General features: G+C 59.0%; 1 pseudogene; it reads left to right on the forward strand.

Annotated features, from left to right (window-relative positions):
- Nucleotides 1–4,463, forward strand: part of LOC120907910 — a 9,294-nt pseudogene extending 4,831 nt beyond the window's left edge.
- Nucleotides 4,464–5,009: the final 546 nt, after the last annotated feature.

The following is a 5,009-nucleotide window of genomic DNA, read 5'->3' on the forward strand; positions in this document are numbered from 1 at the left end:
ACGCATAACGGACTCGGACACCGAAGCTAGCAGCTTCGCTTTCGATGCCCTTGGTCCGCTATGGTTTCGCAGCAATCTGGATGTGGCGGCGGCGATCTTCCCAGCCCTCTCGGTGGCCTCCTTGACGTGCGGCAGCCATGACAACTTGTCCTGGAGGGTCACACCGAGATAGCGGATCGAGCGGGACGAGGTGACGTCCACGTCGCCTACTCGGACGGTGATCCGCGTCGGGGCTTTGGTGCTGGAAATTACCACCATTTCCGTTTTCGCCGGCGCCAACTCGAGATGGTGTCGAGCCATCCATTCCACAACTGATGTTATTGCCTGTTCTGCAGCAGCTTTCACCGTGTCTGGGGTTGTGCCTGGGACCAGCAGCACCAGGTCGTCGGCATACCCCAGGATCTCCGCATCGGGTGGCAGGGCGATGTCCAACACACCGTCGTACATCGTGTTCCACAGGGTGGGGCTCAAGATAGACCCCTGTGGTACCCCTGCCGTGACGGACCGCACTACCGGGCCATCAGAGGTTTCATACACCAGCTCCCGGTCCTGGAAATAGCTGTGTATGATACGTTGGAGGCCGGCGGGAACACCTTTCGCCTGCAGCGCAGTGGCGATGGCCTGCCAACTGGCTGTGTTAAACGCGTTCCTCACATCTAGCGCAGCAACTAGGAGGAACCGTTTGTCGCGTCGGTTCGTGCGACCAAACGACATCGCACGCTGGCCGGCCTCAACAACCCTCTGAATAGCGCCGATGGTCGAGCGCCCTCTGCGGAAACCATACTGCCGGTCCGACAGTCGCGGTGAATCTGGATCTTCTAGATGCTCGTGCAGCCTGTTTAGTATCAAGCGCTCAAGCACCTTGCCCAGTGCATCCAACATGCACAAGGGCCGGTACGAGCTACTCACTCCTGGGGTTTTCCTGGCTTCAGGATGAGTACGAGGCGCTGCCTCTTCCACGCTGCAGGAAACGTGCCGTTAACGAGGCAGTCCTGGTACAGCGCTGTGAAAACCCCCGTGTGCTCGAGAATGGCTGCTTTCACCGCCGCATTCGGGATACCGTCGAGTCCGGGGCCTTTTATTGGCCATGCGGCGTGCGATGAGTTTAAGCTCATCGTCCGAGACATCTGCTACTGCTCCAGACTGCTCCTCTCCCTCGATGGTAGCCGCTTCTGGCCAGACGAGGGGCGGGTGCTGGGGAAGAGATCGGACACGATGTGTTCGAGCCTGTCCTGCCTGTCTCGGTGGCGTCCGTCCACCACGGAGGTGGGACAGAACGACGAGATATCCGGCTCCGAACACATTCTCCTCGGCGATATCGATCAGCTCCTGGAACGAATTCCTCTTGCTGGCCTTTATCGCCTTCCCCAGCTCCGCCCTCGCTGATCGATGTTCTGCTGCGGCGATGCTCCGTTCCTGCAGGTCACTGGTCTGCTGCATCCGATCACGGGCGCGTTCACAGTTCTCTCGCAGCAGCCTGAGCAGCGGCGTCCACCAGAACAGGTCACGATGGGGGTCACTGTGCGACGTTGTGACCCGCTGCATCGTCTTGTCACACGCGGCGAGCATGATCTCAACCATGCGTTCGTGACTTACCGCCCGTTCTGAGAACCGCTCGTCTAGCAGCGTCGAAAGGAAGGCTCGCTGCGAGAACTGCGTCGCCTTGTAACGCCGACCCGCATGTCGAATGCGCCCCTGGTGTCTCCTCCGTGGTGATGGTGAAGGCTCGTTTGCGACGGGGACTGTGGTGCCAACAGTGTACGTGATGTACCGGTGGTCGGAGTACGAGTACTCACTGCACACGTTCCACGTTCCCGGCTGCGCGATGGTTGGTGTCGCAAACGCCACGTCCACGATGCTCGCTGTTGCCGCTCCATTGCCGTCGAAGGTGCTCGTCGTGCCCTGATTTAGCACAACCAGGTCTAGCTGCTGTATGGCACTGAGCAGCTCTTCCCCTGTCGCTGTTACGCTCGCTTCCCCATTCCACGTGCCAGGCGTTGAAGTCGCCGGCAATGACGACCTGTGGATGGGAAGTCGCTTCGAGCTGAACTGCTTCAATGAAGCGCTCGAACTCGTCGGTGGGTTGACGAGGTGGAGCGTAACAGCTGAGGAAAGTGGTGCCGCCGATCTCGGCAGCGACGAGTCCCGGTGTGTTGCTGCACCAAATCCTCTGGAGAGGAAGAGTCCCAGTAGCGACGATGGCAACCTTCTTCGAGCAGTCGAAAGCCCATCGACCGTTGTTGGCAGGCGGTCGATACAGCTCCGACAGCAGCAGCACGTCCACTTTCTTCTCTCGGGCAGTTTGGAGGGCAATGTCCTGGGCCCTCTTGCCCAAGTTCACCTGCATTACTCGCAGTTGTGGGGTCATTGCAAGGCCGACCGGGCGCAGTCGGGGTGTCCAATTGCGTGTGGACCACCGCACTTGAGGCACTTTGGTTGAGAAGTGCATGCCTTTGCCATGTGCCCCACAACGCCGCAGCGTATGCACATGTTTTGCCGATCGTCGGGTGAACGGCAGTCATGGGCCCGATGACCCAGCTCGAGGCAGCGATAGCAGCGCACACGCTCGAGGGGTCGGCGGCGCGGCTCTGACTTTGCTGACGCAAAAGCCCAGCTTGATCTTTGTGCCGTCGAGTTCGCTCACGAACTTTGCAGGCAATCGCACGTACGCCCGCTGGGTGCCATCGGCCATCTGTGTCATTGTGGTCGACACAATTCCCGCTCCCGACTCGAACTTGCTGTCAAGCAGCGAAGTGAGGTCGTCCTCTCGGGCTAGCGGGTCGACGTCATGTATGACCACTGACGCCATTTCTGTAACGTGCCGGCACACTCCAGCACTGCCCACGATGGCACGAACCTGCTGCAGCATATACTGCGCATTCGCCTTGCGGCTGAGCGTGAGTCGCAGCAACGCCTTACTGGTGCGGCGGCCCAGGACGACGTGGTCCTTAAGCGGCTTGTACCGCTCGTCAGTCTTAACTGCCGTTTGCACAAGCAGCAGAAGGCTCTCCCAGTCCTGACCTTCGTTGGGCGAAACCTCAATAAGCTCGGGCTTGGCCGGCTTTCGCTGCTGTGATCGCTGCTGCTGTTGACGCTGTTGTTGCGGACGCTGTTGCTGCAGACGCTGTTGCTGCTGCTGCTGCTGCGGCTGCTGCTGCGAGCGCTGCTGCTGCTGCTGCGATCGCTGCTGCTGCTGTCGTTGCTGCCGGAGCTGTGGTGGGACATAACGCTCATCTTGCTGCTGCTGCTGCTGCTGCTGGTGCTGCTGCTGCTGGTGCTGCTGCTGCGGTTGGCGTTGCCGCTGGGACGGGCGGCCTCTTACCACCGTTGTCCAGAGCTGCTGCTGCGGCTGCTGCTGCTGTTGTTGCTGTGGCTGCTGCTGTTGCTGCTGTTGCTGCTGTAGTCGTGGAGGAAGCTGCTGCTGCCTCTGTTCGCGTTGAAGCAAACTTTGCAGCGACTGCTGCTGCTGTTGCTGTTGCTGCAGCTGCTGCTGACGCTGCTGTTGACGCTGCTGCTGACGATGCTGCTGCTGTTGGCGCTGCTGCTGCTGCTGCTGCTGCTGCTGCTGCTGCTGCTGCTGCTGACGTTGCGCTGCTGCTGCTGCTGCTGCTGCTGCTGCTGCTGCTGCTGCTGCTGCTGCTGCTGCTGCTGCTGCTGCTGCTGACGTTGCTGCTGCTGCTGCTGCTGCTGACGCTGCTGCTGCCGCTGCTGCTGCTGCTGCTGCTGCTGCTGCTGCTGCTGCTGCTGCTGCTGCTGCTGCTGCTGCTGCTGCTGCTGCTGCTGCCATTCTCGCTCTCGCCGCCTCAGCCGCTGCTGACAGGGATAACTGGCTTGTGGCCGCCAAGCGTTCATAGCGACGTGGCTTTTGATCCTTCGCTGTCGGTTCCTATCATTGTGAAGCAAAATTCACCAAGCGTAGGATTGTTCACCCTTTCAAGGGAACGTGAGCTGGGTTTAGACCGTCGTGAGACAGGTTAGTTTTACCCTACTGGTGTGTGCTTATAGTCGCTATCTTAACGGAATTCCTGTGCAGTACGAGAGGAACCACAGGTACGGACCACTGGCTCAATACTAGTCCGACCGGACTTTGGTATGACGCTACGTCCGCTGGATTATGCCTGAACGCCTCTAAGGTCGTAGCCAATCCGAGCTGATAGCGCTTCTCAAACCCATTAGGTGTTCGGAAGCTAGCGGGCCTAACAACCCTCTGAGATCCGTTGGAGTCTGCGTCTGCAGCCCGGCGTCTCATCCCGCTATACCTAGGCCGCAATGAGTGGAGTTCGCTGCACGTGTTAGTACCGTAACTGGGAACGCCGTTGGCTTGAGCTCTGCCCAACGTGGATATACCTAGTTTCGACACCTATCAACCGCCCGCAAACGACGGGACTTCAGGCTGGGAGCTGCGAGTTGTAGAGATGCGTTCGCATCGATCCTCTCAGGCGACCCATGCTTGGTGGTTTGTCCGTGTGCCCCTTCCTCGATGTGCGCAAGCTCGTCTTGGTCTGGGGACCACGTCGACACAGGGGATACTCTTGTGAGAGCATGAGTGTACTAAGTTGAGTGTAGCAAGGGAACGCGTGCCCCTTCCTCGTTGGCGTAACTAACCATCTTGGTCTGGGGACCGTGGTACCGTGCTCTGGTGAAGCTTGGTGCGTGCTCCTTCCTTGTCAGACGAGTGACTTGACCTGGTCTGGAGACCGTTCCTTTATACTAGTGGACAAGAGTTGGCTTCTTCCGTGTCAGACGAGTGACTTGACATAGGATGGAGAAGGACACTTAACACTAATGAGCTTGTCGGCGTGCCTCGTTCTCGACTTGATTGTCTTGATGTGAGGACCGTGCGGACCACACCAGTAAGCTTACACATGCTCGTTACAAGTTGTATAAGTTGACCCGTTTGGCCCGGTTGCCTTGCACATGATGGTGTTGACCATGTTCGGTTAACAGGTCGTGTGTCGAGGTGGTCGGCCTTGGTAGTAGGATGTCTTGTGCATGTGACGTGTTGACCT

This window comes from Anopheles arabiensis, assembly GCF_016920715.1.
Source record: "Anopheles arabiensis isolate DONGOLA chromosome X unlocalized genomic scaffold, AaraD3 X_pericentromeric_contig0026, whole genome shotgun sequence".
Taxonomy (NCBI): domain Eukaryota; kingdom Metazoa; phylum Arthropoda; class Insecta; order Diptera; family Culicidae; genus Anopheles; species Anopheles arabiensis.